General features: G+C 43.2%; 1 non-coding gene across 1 annotated transcript; it reads right to left on the bottom strand.

The window, feature by feature from the left end:
- Positions 1-8169: 8169 nt before the first annotated feature.
- On the bottom strand, positions 8170-8251 carry trnas-acu (transfer RNA serine (anticodon ACU)). The gene has a single exon. It is a non-coding gene; the product is annotated as a tRNA-Ser (tRNA).
- Positions 8252-17699: the final 9448 nt, after the last annotated feature.

The raw sequence follows: 17699 nt of genomic DNA, 5'->3' as shown, positions 1-17699 counted from the left end.
GCATTGTTGCCTTCAAAACAAAACAGAGTTAAGTGATGTCCCTTGCCATTAGAACATTAATCTTAAATGTCTACATTACTCCTCGAGAATTCATACCGGAACCAACATTGGATACAAACAGGATGAATAACATCTGGAGTATGTATAAACACGGTAGGAGACATTATCTAAGTCTAGGAATTACACATCAGGAAGCTCACTGTCAATATCTGATACCTCTGTAGTAGATATTTGGGGAGAAGTCACTTCCTTTCTTTTGACATGCTACCTTTGACTCATTCATGCTACCCAGAGTACATCTTGATGTGAGAGTACATCATTCAGAGTACACTGTCAGTCATGATCCAGCTACCAGGTAGCAGTGTTACAATAACACCAGTTCCTGTTCCCAGCCCCCCGATAAACCACAACACCTGTGTTGGGTATCTGCTAGGGTGGTTTGGAGGTTTGTTCCATTAAAGCAAACTCAACTACCTGTACCTCTTCAGGGCTTACTGTTTCTTGGATTTCTATCCAATTCAATAGTGTTGCACCTGAAGGCATCCACGACCTCAAGTTTGGTCTTATGTTGTCTGGTTCTAGACAGTACAGTGTTAAGTTCAAGCTGTACTATGGCCTCCTCAGGAACTTACAGGAAAACTATTTGGTTAGGTAGCTGCATTGTGGTAGCTGTATCATGCCTGTCACAAGTCATGGTGACAGTTAAATGTGGTGTGCTGACCAGCCATTTACTTCCCACCTGCTCTTCATGGGGTTCATTAACCTCCCTTTGCTCGTTAGTAGCTTTACACCCTTCATTGGTGAATCGTTTAGACACAGCCAATGGATAGCTTTGGTAGCCATACCCATCTCAAGATTTGGAACCAAATTCAATCTTGGATTGCCTTCTGGGTGAGCTATGAGCGATGGGGTTAATGTCACATACTCCTCTACTGAGAAGAGTGGAATCGAGTGGGTTGGGATTTGTGTCATGGCTAGACTGGCTACAGTGGCACTAAACTCCCTTAACAGGTCTTGTGTCAACATTCTGGCCTGTTGCACACAAGCATAAACCCACTGTATAACACTGGCAATCATGTCCACTGGTTGGGGAATAAGGTTTAACCCTGTTGCATAGGAAGTTGCCTGTAGGATTTTCCCTAAGCTTTCCAACTTTTGCTGCTGTTGATAAAGTCTGTCACTACCCTCTGGAATCTCTGACACCTGCCTTCTTGGGGCAGTCAGGGTGAGAGTGCCAGTAGCACACAAACCTACCAGAAAAAGCAAACGTGCAACAGTGGCGGCAGCAATCAGTCCTCCCAAAAGTCTTTTCGGGTGGCTGATCCCAGTCATCTCCTTCTGAGTGACTGTTGCCTTTCTAAGCTGGTGCAGCATGTACATGGTGTCTTTCTCAGTATGCCATGTGGCATCTTGGGCACCAACATCCTGGAAATCTGGGGAGATCTGACGCAGCTGCTGATGCTGCTCCTCCTTTTCCAGGGCATCTGCTTTTCGATTTGTTCATGCCTGTGCTCTAGGAACCCTGCAGGGGGCGGTGCAGCGGTGGAGCATGCCTGACCCTCGGCTGAGTGGTCATCTGGAGCACCTGAGTGATCTGGGATTGTTACCCCATTCTCACTGTTCAGGTCCACCCTGCCCCCTTCCTGATTGAGGAATCCCTCTATCGGCATGTTCACAATCGTTAGCTGGGCGTGGGTGTAGGACACCTGCTCGCTCCCCCCTTCCCTCGCTAGGGGTTCAGGGAGCTGCCCCAGCACTGACATAGCTAGTTCACTGTCTTCGAACTCACTATCACCCACCAGGCCCATGTCAGTACAGGCGGGGATTCTGACACCCCTCTTTGCGATGTCCTGCACTGGCAGGCGGGTGGCTTGACCATCCAGCTCCAGTCTGGGTGAACCACTGTTGGTCAGACTCAGACTGACAGACTGAGCTGGTGGCTGTAAGAAAACCGGCTCGGCTTTCATTCCCTGTCCCTTCTGGGGGACTGGGTGTGTTGGAAACCCTGCTGTCGAGGCAGGAACAATCAGGTCAGTCTCACTCACTACCTGGTAGTTGTGAGAAATAATGTTACCTGACTGCAGGTTCCCTGGGTCACAGCAGAGGGAATCGGCACCTGGGATCAGGTGTGTCCACAGCGCAGTAGTCTCAGCGTCCAGCTGGACCTCCTGTCTAACCTGTGAATGTTGCACCAGGGGCACCTGGCGGTGGCCCCGTGACAGCTGCTCAAGCAGATCCTCACTGATAGAGGACCTCTCAGGGCTAAGGGCGAGGGCTACATCACCAACCTGCTCTCCTGCCATCTGGATCCCTTCCACCACTGCAGGGTGGTGGTCCTGACCCCTCTTGGGTGCCAGGGTGCACAGGGAAAGCTCCTTTTCATCGCCAGTTGGGGAGATCTACTCCTCTTTAGGGATGTAAAAGGGGTGTGCTTTACCTGGTGGATCAGGCGGCTGCTTGGAGCCCCGCTCCTGTGGCAGGGAGGCTGTTGGGACCTCAGCCGGGACACGACTTCCCTGTATATCCGGGGAACAAGAAAATATTTTTATTTCTTGTCCAGAGGGAACAGAAGGAATCTCCACATAGGCTTCTGTGTTCGGTGGGCACTGTGTGAGCACAGTCTGCCTCTTGGCCCCCCTTTCCTTCTGTACAGAAGGCTTAGGAGCCTTGACCTGTTTCCACACTTTGCCTTTCTGGTGATCCACCAAAGGTTCCACTCTGAGTCGCATACCCTTTTCTTTTTCAACCCGTTTGAGCTTGCCGTGTGACATCAAACACCTTTCAACCTCAGTGTCAATCAGTGTCTCACTGGGTAAGACATCTCCCATGGCAGCCTTGAGGTAAAAGCTTCCTGCTTTTCCTCTGTGTTTTACTGCCTGCTCTGTGACTTCAGGGGTGGAGTCAGCACTCGCTTGGGAGTGGCTGACCTCATCCAGGCAGGAACCCTTCCGCTCAATCAGATAGACTGAGGGAGTGGGAGGGGGCGGGTCTCCGCCTCCTCCAGTGGAGAGTATCAGCTCATTCACGCTTCCGGCAGCCTTGGGGAGCGGTTGTCCCTGTCCTAATAAAGCTTGTTCAAGCCTGGCCAGGCGGGCGGCTACTGAATCCTTTTGTTCAGCTTTATCTAGCCCTTTCCCTCCCCCGGTGTTCTCATGGCACTTAGGACGCTGGGTGCGGTACTGTGTGCATGCTTTGGAACGGGGCTTAGCCAGCTCAGGAGCCTGTGCTCCTTCGAGCAGGAGGGAGTTAACCCTGCTGGCTCTAACAGCGAACACAGTCGCTTTAGCCGCTTTTTGCTCAGAGCGACTTTGGACATCATACTCCCAGGCTTTCTGCACGAATCTCTTAATATCAGTCACTTTCATGGTCTGTGCATCTGTATGCATTAAGATCATCTTTCTGACTGATGGGTGGAGATTCGCAATGAATAAACCCTTGAAATGTGTGTTCTCTTCGCAACCCTCATCATTTCGCCCTGCAAAATAAGTTCGTCTAAGTCTCTCGTAATATTCGCGAGGGGACTCTGCTCTCTCGTGCTTAATGTTAAGAGCGGCGGCTATCGCGGCAGTCGGGTCAATAAACGCACTGTATTCTTCGATAAGTGCATGACAAAGCTGTTCAAAGTCATTACAGACTTCTTTCATCTGCCTAGCCATCCACTCATGTACAGCTCTGCTGGTAGTTTTCCTGACCAGAAACACTTTCTCCTGTTCTGTGGCGTTTGGCAGGAACTGCAGGTTATACCTGAGGTCTTGAATATAACTCTCGATATTATTCTCTGACACTGCAGGGTCAAATCTCTCTATGTCCTTCGCTAGCTCTCTCAGAGAATGGAGATTTATTCTTCTAGCTTCTCCGCTGACGGAGATATGGAAGAGATCGTGGTCAGACTTGTCGCTGCTAGAGAGAGTGCTTAATAGCGACTCGAATTCAGACCTTTTAGCAACCATCGTTAAACTTAAAGAGTATTACTTTTAAGCACGAAATCACAGTTTTACCACAGAAAACCACAAGATCAAGTATGCAATCAACCCTGTAGATCGCAAAAGATCACAAAACACTCAAGCACTGCTTAAAGAGCAAGGGGAACTTTTTCTTTCGGCTTTCAGCACACTGTATTATCGTGTATGAAACCCGCGGCGTTTTATATTGAATTATTCCGCTTGGTTGATTCATTTCAGTCTTGCCACGCCCACCCAGGGACGCCAAATATGTAATGTTTCATAGCCGTTCAGGGACGCCAAATATGTAAATGTAGTGGCTCTCTGAAGGCACCAGTTCTATAGGGTTTGGGCATTTACTGAGACAATTATTAATTGTAGCAGTAAATCACAAAGTTAATTCTTTTGATGGCTTTAGAATCCAACCATGCGACATAACTCAAACAACGCACACACACAGGTACTAATACACGAGGATACATTTATTAATACATAAAATATGCATATAAACCTAACAGATCTTATCGAGAGGGTTATCAGAATACAAAAGGTATATATTCAATCAGTTACGAAGTGTTACACATATCAAGAGGACATACGTTCAGTATATCATTCATTAAGACCGTTTCATAAATGAATTTGGTTATAACTTCTACATTAGATACTCAAAACAAGTACATAACTCTTAGGAATTAAATTGATATCAACTGGTTGGGATAACAATTGAATTCTCGAGCTGTAATGCATTGAAGTTGAATACTCATCCAATTTCTGGGGATTCAGATCTCCTGCAGGCACAAACAATCAGCTGCAGGCTTGTTGCTGTCCAATCCGCGCTCTCTGGCTCCGTGCCAGGCTGTGCTGTGCGGCTTGCGACGGTGCGCTGCTGATGCTCACTGACCGGCTAGTTAGTGTTGGCTTTAACTAGCAAAGTTTGTGCACAGGAGAAAAGATGACTGTGGATCCCAGCAAGTCAGGAAGGGGACCGGTTCGTTCCTGGTGAAGCGCTAGTTCTGAATAGTGATTCAGCTGTCCACAGTTCCGACCTGTTCATGAGGCCTGCTGCTGGTTACTCTCTGGCAACCTCCACTCTAGACTCTTAGAACAAAGGAAAGTTCTGGCACTCGGACACACTGGCCGTTCCATGGTTGTCCGGGCTGAGTCTCAGGATGGTTAGGAGGCGCGCTGCGAGAATGTCCTGCCCTTGGGAGCCTTCTGCTCCTGGGCTGTCCTGCCCTGGAATTCTCCTTTGAATTCCCTTTAGAAAAGTCCACAGAAGTCTCCTCCTGAATCTTACTGAATCTCCCGAATCTGAATCTCGTTTTTACCTGGAGGAACTTCAGCTCGTTCATTGGCTGAAAGTTCCATGGGCATCAGAGTCCCACGTGGGTTACTCGGCCCTACCAGTCCCTGATTGGTTGATCAAGGTGAGATATGAGTCACTTACTCCTGACACTTAGGAATGCAGTCCCGATGTCCAACTGGCACTCCCTAGACAGATAGGCGCCAATGGATGACCATTGATCATGATAGCCAGGCTTAGCTAAGTGCATCCCCCTTTGGGAGCTGTCCTAGGACCTTAAATCACCCTGCACTAATGGTCTCTCTGTGGCTGCACCACAGAGATGAACAGAGAAATGGGGCCTCATTTGGGAAGCTCAGAAACACTTAATTCTGCCTTATTAATAAGCCTCGCCGCTACATGGTCATGTAGATGCTGTGATCCAAGGGTGGGGTGATGGGCCAGGTAGACGTTTGGGAGCAGGGCACAGCACTGTGAGATCTCAGCTTTGATTCTCTGGATGGTGTGGTGCTGCTCATCCTGTCTTGACAGCAGGGTGGAGATGACAATTGGGAGCGAGGGAACTCCTGTATGGCCCTCTCTGCCACTCTCCTAATGGACTGGGCCACCTGCTCCCTCCAGGTCCTCAGATCGTTGGTGCCGGTGTGGATGATGATGTGCCGTGGGGCTCCCAGGACAGACCTGGACAGCAGCTGCAGGGCCTTCTCCGTCGTCGGACACCAGAGCTTTGCTGTTTGTAGTTCCGGGAAGAGCTTGTGCTCATCGATGTACTTCCCGTTGGAGTCAATGAGAAGGGCTACTTCCGTGCATCTGCCTCTGGTGTCTGGTGTGCTGCCAGGCGGGGGGCTGCATGGGGGGTGTAGTGTGTGAGGTGGAGGTGTTAGGTGGGGCCGTCTCTGGGGCTGGGTGTGTGTGTGGGTCACCCTGAGTGTTTGGCAAGGTGGATGTGCTTTTGGGCAGTGATGTTGTGAGTGGATCTGGGATGCCGGGGGGTGCAGTGGGTGTGGTGTTTGCTACGGTGGGGGTACTGGGTAAGTGGGAGTTGGTGGTGGGGGTTGTAGGGATGTCAGGTTGTGTGGGGGTCGGTGTGTCTTTGCGGGTTGGGGGTGGGTGTTGTGTGTTGGGTGTTCTGGGCCTCAGGGCTGTTCTGTTGCAGTCGGGGCTGCAGTGGGAAGTAGTGAGTTTCCTCAGCTGTTCTTTGAGGGTCTTGCTTGTCCTCTCCGCGAGCTGCACCTCCTCTCTCAGCTCTGCTACTTCCGACTGCAGCTTACTGTTGTCCTGCAGCAACTCTTCCATCTGTGCCCTGAGCTGTTTGTTGGAGGTTTTGCATTCGTTCCTGTGTTTGTTAACCTCGTCTCTTAGCTGTTGTGCTGTCTGCCCCTCTGTGAGTCTCCCCAGCATCAGTTCCTTGGACTCAGTGAAGTCCAGCTCCAAAGCAGAGAGTTTCTCTCTCAGGAGGCGCGCTGTGCTGTGGTCATAGGGGGGTTGGTGTGGGCCGTGTGTGTCTGGGTGGTGTGATTCAGTGTTGCCTAGGGCTACACTCTTGCTGATCTGTTCTGTAGCTGTGGCTGTGTTCGTGGGCTCAGAGTCAGGTGGAGCTGAACTCTCCGGTGTGGTAGGCATCAGGCTACTGGATCTCTCTCCTGTTTCTGGGGGAGGTTTCTCCAGGTCAGCCTGTGATTTCAGGTCTGTGAACTTTTCCTCAAATAGCTCCAGAGCAGCCTCACTGCCCTTTATCATCACTGTACCATTGTGGTAAGTGTTGACGGTCAGGACAGTGTCTTCTAGCTCACTGTCACCCCCTATGGAGATTTGCCTGCCTTTGCTGATGCCCCTTCTCGTGGTGTTTGTATATGTCTTGCACACAGCTGTGTGCCAGGCATTTGGGTGCTCAGTAAAGAAGAGCAGGTTTTAATGTGTTTTTCTCCTGCCTGGCAGTAGTCAGCGATAAGGGTCTCTGGATTTTCCTTCATCCATGTGTCTTTGTACTGTTTCCTGGTCTTAACGGTTTTTGCGTCCTCAGGGTATTGGAGTACTGTGCTGAGAGGGCAGGGCTGGTCCAGTGGGGCTGTCTTCTGCTCTGTACTCATCTTGCTTCTTTTAAATACAATCGGCCCAGGTGAGAAGAGCAAAAAGACAGCCTGGCTAGGGCGTTTTGAATACAATCAGCCCCACTGTTGCTTGGGAACAGGTTCTTCAACTTTGGCCTTTTGAGTTTAATGGGCCCAAGTGGTATTTGGTTTAGTTTAAACTTTAAGGTAACTTTTTCTAAAGACTTTTTTTTTACTTTTATTTAGTAAATCAGTTCAATTTTAGAGGCCTCTTCAAATAAGGAGAAGAAAGATCAGGGCTTACCAGTTGTTTTTCGTGCTTATGGCTGAGTTCTTGGCTTCTCTTGATGCTGCTTGTATTTTCCCTTTCCTTCTTGTTTCCTTTGGTGTACTTTTTATTTCTTTCTTGTCTTCTTATTCTATTTCCTTGTTTTAATTGTTCCTTTTTTTCTGTTTGTTCCTCTTCATTTCTTGAAGATTTTTCTCTTTGAAGTTTTTCCTCAGGTCCTTTATCTTCAGGTGTAGCTGTGTCTTATAGTTGGTCTTCAGATTTTCAGATGTTTGCTTTGTTGTTTTTTTTTCAATGATAAATTATTTCTTTACTTCTTTGGTTTTCTTTCGTTTTTGTTAGATGTTGCCTTATTCCTAGACTATTTGTTCAGTTACAGAAAACAATAAAATCTCAAAGAAATTAGGAGCTCATCTTCTGAGCTGCCTCTCTCTCTCTCAGTAAATACTGTTACTGTCACTGCTCGATACCGATGTTAGCCTACTATACCATCTTCAGCCACAGCTAGAAAATGTACTGCTCTAGTACCAGAGCAAAAGAAAGCAAGGCCAACTTTGAATGGGCACATGTGTCAGATGCTGAATGTGACAAGGATGGGATTCAAACCCATGCATGCAAAGCCCAATGGATTAGTAGTCCATTGCCTTAACCACTTGGCCACCTCATCAAGAAAACTAGGCTGTCCGTACATGTGTTGGCGTGCTCCAGATGATCTTTTTTTTTTCCCTTGTACTCGAAGGGTCATTTTCCTGTTCCACATGCGATTTCAACATTTTCTTTGGGAGATGTCAAGCCACCAAGCCACTGCTGTGCTTCAGTGGCCGGTGTGGAGTTCAGTGGCCCTGTTGTCCACGGAAAGCACATTGAGCTCCTTTGACATGAAAAGTTCCAGATAAAAGCCATTTGTCATCCTTTCTCTTGGTGTCGATGTTGCTTTTGTATGTAAAGGTGGCAACTTGCTCAGCGAGCAGGCGGAGCGCGCACCGAATGCAGATGTCTCAGAGCGGTGTGTCCAAGTGGTTGTAAAAGGACACCACTCCAGGGGTGCTGTGGCTTAGTTGGTTAAAGCGCCTGCTTCGTAAACAGGAGATCCTGGGTCTGAATCCCAGTGGTGCCTTTTTTTTCTGTCTTCTCGTACAGAACTGGTCATTATGGATAACCTCCTACGGCTAGACTTAATTAAATGCAAGTATTAATTTCCTGTCTTGAACGACTTTTTTTTAAATGGATGCAACTTGCAAAAGATGAAATACAAACCTTGCTAATCTGCGCTTGTGGCTGGCAAAAAAAAGTCAGCAATGTTTTCTCATTAACCTTAACCCTGCGAATGGAGAATAGTTAAATGACCAAGTCTATGCAGCTTAATTGGTCCGCACATCGGGCTCTTAGGGTGGTGAATCACGCTCACCCCAGTCCTTAATCTTTTAAACAGGATAAAAAATTGAACCTAGCCGCCACATCTCATACATTCTGTTCAGTGATATAAAGGTAACATCTATCCTCGCTCCAGAGAAAATCACACGTTGAGGGCATTTTTTTTTTCACTTTACCATGAGTCGGGCTCGGCTGCACAGAGGCGAGAGCAGAGCAATGAGGTCACGGGGACAGGGTAGTCACACGTTGGCAGTTTAAACACGCGGAAGATCACTGAGGGATCTATATGGACCCTCCGTGCGCCATCAGTCCGCACTCTGGACTCTGAATCCTGCCATCCGAGTTTAGATCTTGGCTGAACCTGAGCTGCAGTTCCTTCTTAAAACGTAATCTGGTGAGCGTTTTATAGAATTGTTCTTGTATGGATTCAGAACTAGCAATACATCAGGAACGAACCGGTCTTCTTCCTGTCTAAAGAGTGTGACCTGCTTGGACCCGCAGTCGCTTTTCTCATGTGCACAAACTCTCACTAGTAAGCCAGAACTAACTAGCCGGTCTTCAGAGAGCCTACTACTAGAGCGTCGCAGCAGGAGTCTCTCCCACTTCCCTCATGCCAAACCAGCACTGCCTGACACTAGGCCAGAGAATGCTGATTGGACACAGCAACAAGCCTGCCACTGTTTCTTTGTGTCCGCGGGAGATCTGAATCCACACAGATTGGATGAGTATTCAACATTCTGAGTTACAGCTCGAGAATTCAATTGTTACCTCAACCCCAGTTGATATCAGTTTAATTCCTATGAGTGATGTACTTGCTTTTGAGTATCTAGTGTAGAAGCTGAAATCAAAGCTCATTAACGAAATGGTATAAATGAATGGTATACTGAATGTATGTCCCTCTTGGTTTGTAACTCTTCGTGATCGAATATATACCTTTTGTATTCTGCTAACCCTCACTATAAGATCTGTTATGTTTATATACACATTTTATGCCTTAATAAATGTATTGTCGTGTAATAGTATCCGTGTGTGTGTGTGTGTTATCCCGCAAGGTTGGTTTTCTAATAGCCATCAAAGAATCATTTTGTGGCTTACTGCTACAATTAATAATTGTCCCTGTAATGCACAAAACCCCTACATTTATTGGTGCCTCATGAGAGGATGCCTACAAACTCAAACTCAGTGACTGACTACAGAAAGTGATAAATAGCACTAAAGAATCTGCTAACGTGCACTAGAACAGTCCAGAATGCTGGTTCTGCTGGCGATCCTCTCCTGGGTCCCTGCTCCGGACGTCCCTTCCCCCACCTCTCTGGGCAGACCAGACACCCGCAGTGCAGCTCTTCACCACTACCATATTTTTTTATTTATTTTACCTTATACGGCATCCAAAGTTTCATCTAAATGCTCAGAATACCCCATTTCTGGTACCAAAATTTGTAGCCCGGCAAAGAACACACCGTACTACAATGAATTTAAATGGGGATTTTTTAATTCTGGATCTGCATGAAATCATAAAAATGAGGGGTTGTATTATTTTCTGTTACAGAACTTAGATTGGATGCAGTATAACCTTTAACTCAAAAGCTTCACATAGATATACCTGGAGATATACACACACCAGGATGCACAAAGAGCTACTATAGCTCTTTGTTATTATAGATACTATAATAACAAAGACAAAGCAAAAAATATGGTAGTGGCAATTTCCTCTTTGATCTCGCCTAATCCAAGATGCACAGAACATCAGTCTTATTTGAACATGCTCTTTGCATTCACATCATGCGTAGCCACAGGCCACGCTCAACTGTACGTTGTCCACTCCCACAATTACTGGCGTGCTGATGTCACTCATACGTGCATGTCTTAAAGAGACAGCTACCAATTTCAGTGTCAGATTTCAAATATCCCCTCCATAACCTCCTGGTTACACAGTCATCGCTCAGAATCCCCAGTAAGATTCTCCCCAATTCAGTTTTGCAGTGCTTTAGCTCTTTCAAAAGGTTGTGCTTTGTTAGTCGCATTCCTAGGTTCATTACAGCATTTGAAAATATTCACCAATGTGTTGGCTGGGAATCAAACCTGGATCAACTGCTTGGAAGGCAGCTTTGCTCACCACTATACCACCAACGTACACACCCAGAAGCCATGCAGCACACCATCAGAGAATGCTCACGATATCGGAAGCTGTCTCTGGGACGTGCTGATTCCACATATTGTGAATAAATCATGATATGGTTAGTAACTGTAGCTAGACGTTCAAATGAGTTTCATGGCCAGATGGACTGTTTCCTCCAGCGGTATAGTATTGCAGTGAGACAGCACGATGCCTGCAAGACTATGTCACGCTAAACGCCACAGATTGTGATTGTCCATTCGTGTCAGTCGTCCTGCAGCTACAGGAAGAGAGACACAAACATGCTGCAATGCTTTCAGGACATTAGGATTTGTTTGTGCAACATCCGAGAAAAGTACTTGTGGATTCAAAGTGAACTGTACGTGCCTGCCCCCTTTCATCTGTAGTGCATGAATTCCTCCCGGCATGCACCGGGGTAAAGTTCGATAACGATTTTGGCATGCCAGTAGCGTTTTCACGAAACCTCCTAGGGTTACGAGAACACTTGCTTTGTGTATAAAGTACATTGTGACTGTTTTCACAGCCTTCACTTTGTCGTTTTTATCACATTTTTTTGACAACTCACTAATATTCTCTTGTCCATATCAACACAATGGAAACACAGAACGCCTTCAAACCAGATGCATTTTAAAGAAGACCCCCTTATTTCAGTATATTACCTGTAGTGCTATATTCAAAAAATCATTAAAAAATAAAGAAAAGTTTCACAACCCAAAACAAAGCTGGGAAAGGTCAGAGGACCGGCCTAGTATGTGAAACACTTAGCTGCAGCATTGTGGGTGTTGTGCTTAAAAAGAAATTGAGTCATGAAGAAGACCCCACTATCCCAGTGTATTGCATGTCTCATGGTGCCAATATAAAACGAAAAGGTTTCACAAGCCAAAGCAAGGCTTGGAAAGGTCAGAGGACCTGCTTAGTGTGTAAAACACTTACTTGCAGCATTGTGGGTGCTGTGGTTTGAATGCTATTGTCTTCTGAACAGCATTCCCCTATCCCAGTGCATAGTGCCACATTAAATAAAAGCACGAGAAAAAGAGATTCAGAACGCAAAGCTGTGTCAGTCTTCTGTGTAAAAAATCGGTTGGTACATCATGGGAGCTGTTTTTAATATGCTGCTGAGTAAAGAATATTGTTAATTTTCCTGCTGTCAGCAGTATTGTGTATATAGTTGACCCTTACCTGAATGAAAAGAGGATACAAAGAAAGGGTTTCAGAAATCAAACAAAGCTTTGGTCCCATGTTTACAGTCTGGGGAATTGGAGACTGCACTGTTCTGCTTCCTATGATGATATACAGGTTTGTCACACAAAACCGTATTGAGCAGTCTTTCTCACATTGTGAACGTGTGTATAGAGTGGTCCACCAGGTTCCAGTTAGTGCGTAATTATGCATCATTGAAAAAACGGAGGTTTAAAAAAAGATAATTAGCTCACTGAGAGTGTGAAAATTTTCACAAGTCATGGTCTTTAAAATGCATTTGGTTTGAAGGCGTTCTGTGTTTCCATTGCGAAGATATGGAGAAAAGAATATTCGTGCGTGGTCAAAAAAATGGCTTAAAAATGACATACAGATGCAGGCACAGACACGTACCGCGGGTAATTGGCTACGTCCTTGCAAATCGTGACGCGCGATGACGTGCAATACTGTGGTACATGATTGGTAGACTGACAGGGGCACTCGTGGTGCATTGGTTGGTCGTAGAAAGATTTAAATGTCTTTACTGTGCCCGTTTTAGTATTGAATATTTATATGGAATTTTACCACTGAAGGGAAATCTAAGTAGCTGAGCATAAAAAGAATAGGAGCATACTGTAATGCATGTGAAGGCCATAAACGATATTAATTTTGGAACATAAACATACAGTATTACAGTATATGGCTGGTCTCGGTACTTTAAAGAAAAAATACACACCAGTATTCCATTTCTCCCGAAACATTTTAAGCATCAAAGTCTTTAACTAACATGTGAAATAGCGTGTATAAAAAGTGGTAGTTTTAAGCTTTTCTGCTAATATAATATGGAATCGCATATCTAAAGAAATTAATAACGATATAATTATATTCATATACTGCAACACAGTAGTACACGCTGTACAATGTCTGTTGATTCTGTATGTGGGGCTGTTTCGCCTCTCCTCATGTGACCTTGTGGGTGGTACTGTGGTCTACGTTCCTGACCTCTGAACCGGAGGTTGTATGTTCAAATCCAGCTGGTGCCACAACTTTTCTTTTAACAAACATTTCTTTAAAAAAAATAAAATAGCAATACTATGGACAATTAATTGACTTTTTAGATTTCTACATATCACAACATGTTCGAATGTAAGTCATTTTTAATAACAATGAATAGTCACCTTGTTTCCTTCTGACAGCTGTCCCTGCTTCTGCTTCCTGCTTCTATCGTGCGTGTGTGTGTGGGGGGATCCCTTTAGATCTCCCTTCAGATTTAAAAGGTTATTAATCATATCTTCGGTGTTGCATCTTCCCAGTGTAGCTGATCTTTTGCTGCCTGGGTAAACTATCACAAAGCTTAAGAGAACTTAACATTTCTATTATGAACAAATTGTAAATACGACATTTACATTGGCATTATTAATTTGTCACTTGAGTGTATGGGGGATTGTCAGCTGTCACTGAGAGCAGAACCCCCCTCTTAGGCTGCTCAAACGATCTTTTAAATTTTTATAGAGAAATGGAGGCTGTACAGTATGCGTTACAATATAAACATTTTTATAGATTTAAATCGCTTTTGATTTAAATTGCAAACGCATGTTTAATTATATGTATTTTTAATTCACAATCGGACAAATGCAACGTAAATTGTTATCTTTGTCTTCTAAGTATCTTAATAAACTTTCAGCATAGCTTTCTCCCCGTTTAGATTTATTTTTCTTGGGATTTTTGGATCAAATGTGGAAAGATTAGATTGTAATCGTTTTTATTTTTTAAATACATTTTAGAAAAGTGTAATCTATACTAAAAAGCTGTATTTATTGAATACCACTCAATACTTATATTAATGGAGTTTAGTTGATACTGTTTAAACTTTTATTTTAAATTGTATTACAGCATTGTACACATGCTTAAAAGAGAAGAGAGAAAACACAAGCCTTCTTCAGGTGTGAGGGTTTCTACTCAGAATGAAATGCTAAAATGTAATGTAGGCTCTGAATGGGTTCAATTATGATTTGGGCTTGATTAAGGTCGCTGCCTTTCATCTAATTAGACACAAGAAGAGAAGAGGCTCTGGTGAAATTTCTCTTTTTTTAATTTCTCTTTCTTTCTTGGAAAAACATCTTACCCGCTGCAATCCGGGCACAGAAGGATTAAAAGAAGCCAGACAGGCAGGGGGGAGGGTGAGTTCTAAACAAAGAGGTATCCAGGTAACAGTGAAACGGGCAGACAGTCTGGGGAGTGCTTTGTGTATATTCTAATGGTAGTGGGGGCAGGGTGTGTGGGAACAGGCTTCCCAGTTTAGCCAATCTTGTTACAGCATGTTACAGTTTATTATTATTAACCATATTAATTTTAAGTGCTTAATGCCATTTTTTGACCACACACGAATATTCTTATGTCCATATCTTCGCAAGGGAATCAGTGCGAATTGTAATACTAATTAAATGACCTCGGGCACTTTCCACCCCCTCTGACACCAGGAACTCCTATTCTTAGCTCAGCAGCTCATTACAATATAGGGTGTTCAAATCGTTTTTTTTTTTTACACAGTGACACACCGTCGCGTTGTGAATCTGTTTTTCCGTGTTTACAAAGAAAGTGGAATACAGTGATACTACATGCTATATAGATACATATGTTTAGATATTTAGACCCGGCATGGCACCGAGAGAGGGAGGAGGCGCGGAGCTCAGCAGTACAGAACAAACGTTCCGCTGCCTGGAGCACTTAATGGCACCAATCGCGTCTGCATTTATAACTTAGTTTTTTAAATTAATCAAGCAATATGAAGCATCTCTTTTTACTTTTAAGTCCCTTAATTATCATTAAGCACAGCTTTCTCACCACTTAGACTACTTTTTGATACCATCCTTAGACAAAGCAGAAACTTGTACTTTCTAATGACATTACAAGTGGAAAGATTACAGATTTTAAACGTCTTTAATTTTGTTACGTTATACATTTTAGAAATGTTTCATCTATACAAACACCACAAAACTATTTTCGATTGTATTTCTGAATGTTATGTTCCCTCAGTTCACTGTTTTAAATACATCAAATTAAGAAAGTAAGGTGTTAGCATAAACTATTAGTAATCAATATTATTAAATTTAGCACTGTAATAAGTTGTTGCACTTTCCCCCGCATCTTGTAAAAATATATTTTCATTGTTCAAATATACATTAAATCTGACTATCATATAATACGTTAAATACAAACTTGAGAAAAAACAGGGTAAAATATAATTCAAAATATTTTGCTAACAATGTTAACTGTTTACAAATAATAAAATGTATTAACTAAGGAGTAGGATGACACAGTTGTTAGTATGCTTTTTGTTTTGTTTCTTTTTCATAAATACAACAGTAGTACCTGATGTCCCAGTGGCTTTCAAAATTAAATTATGCATGCAAACCTGTGAACTAGAAAGATAACTAAAATATCCATCCATTTCAAATTTTGGCAAAGTGGTTAGCATTGCTATCTTGCAGCACTGGGATCCTAGGTTCAATTCCTGCTGTCCTGTGTGCGGGGTTTGCATGTTCTCTCTGGGTTACATGGTTTTTCTCCATATGTGTGATATAACTCCCTCTCGCACTCCAAAACATACTGGTAAGTTAATGGGTTTATGGGAAAACTGGCCCTGGTGTGTATGTATTTGTGTCTGTCTGTCCTGTGATGGACTGGCGCTATGTCCAGGGTGTATTCTGCCTTGTGTCCGTTGCTTACTGGGATAGGCTCCAAATCCTCTGTACTGGATAAAGAGATTAGAAATGGATGGAAGTAAAGGCACTGTGTGGATGGAACTATACACACTGTTAGAAACCCACTATGAAATGGCAGCATCTCACTGAGAATAAAACATTTTATAGTGCTGGCTTAAGGAAACAGCCTTTCCACCTCTCTTGCACATCAGTATCCATACCTAGTTATTTAAACAAATTGCCTCTAATTATAAACATCTTAATATGCTGGCTCTGTGGATCAGCATCAGCTACAGTATGTTTGCCCATTCCTTCAATTCATGTGCATCCAACACAGAGTTCAATGCTAGCAACTACTCAAAATCTAAAATACAATCCTCATTTCAGTATCTATGTAAACATAGAGTCTGTTAACTTCATCATCTTCATCAAAAGTATGCCTAACCTCATTAGCAAGTGTTCTTGTATCAGTGTATTCCTCAACTTTCCCAAAATTATCTTTTTCTTACCAACATCTCTAGTGTTTTATCCTGCAATAACTCAGCCAACACTTAAATCCCCAAAAGCTGCTTGTGTTAATTTCTTTAAATCACAAATATCATATGTAAATACTGGCCATGTAATACTCTGCATTGTGGAATAATAGTTTATTTTAAAGGGAACTAGAAAACTAGGAACTAGAGAAATCAAGAAAGGATTTTTTTTTTCTAGAATTAATAAATGCACATCCTGTTCACTGGGGAAATTAAATCCACACATTTTACAGAGTTATAATTTTGAAATATTGTAAACATTTTAGTGTATTTTTTATAATGATTGTTTTTAAAGAGCTCTAAAGCATACAAAACACAGACAACACCCATCATAACCCTTTACCTATTGGCCTTCACTTTAGAGCATATTTGTTATTCATGCTTTTTAGACTTATTTAAAGGTATTTTGTACAAAAAATGTTTAAATTTTTTATTCTTTTATTATTTTTGCACTTTACTGTGTCCATTAACATGGTGGAAGTCCGGTATTTCTGATTTTACACATTCCCCTGTAGCAGATTTTGTCTGTTAAATACAAAATCTGTTAAATCCGAAATCAGTTAAAGCAAAGTTTGTAAAACAGGAGGGCTTATTGTATGTACTGTATGTATATTTGTGTATGTAACTACACATACTTAAGGAAATATGTGTGGTTGTTTTTAAAACAACATGGAAAGGATAAAACTGTTAAACAAATCTATGTTTTAAAAACTGCCTTTTCACACTTAATTGAAAATTAAATTAATTTAAGGGTCTAAATATCTAAAAATATGTATCTATATAGCAGATAGTATCACTGTATTCCACTTTCTTTGTAAACACAGAAAAACAGATTCACAATGCGACGGTGTGTCACTGTGTAAAAAAAAACGGTTTGAACACCCTATATTGTAATAAGCTACTGAGCTAAGAATAGGAATGTTCCTGCTGTCAGAGGGGGTGGAAAGTGCCCACGGTCATTTAATTAGTATTACAATTCACACTGATTCCCTTGCGAAGATATGGACATAAGCACCTGAAGAAGGCTTGCGTTTTCTCTCTTCTCTTTCAAGCATGTGTACAATGCTGTAATACAATTTAAAATAATTAAAAGTTTAAACAGTACCAACTAAACTCCATAAATATAAGTATCGAGTGGTATAAATAAATACAGCTTTTTAGTATAGATTACACTTTTCTAAACTGTATTTA

This window comes from Atractosteus spatula (assembly GCF_055471065.1).
Source record: "Atractosteus spatula isolate fAtrSpa1 chromosome 16 unlocalized genomic scaffold, fAtrSpa1.hap1 SUPER_16_unloc_1, whole genome shotgun sequence".
NCBI lineage: Eukaryota > Metazoa > Chordata > Actinopteri > Semionotiformes > Lepisosteidae > Atractosteus > Atractosteus spatula.
The sequence above is the reverse complement of the archived record's forward strand: the minus strand, read 5'-3'. Positions and strand labels throughout refer to the sequence as shown.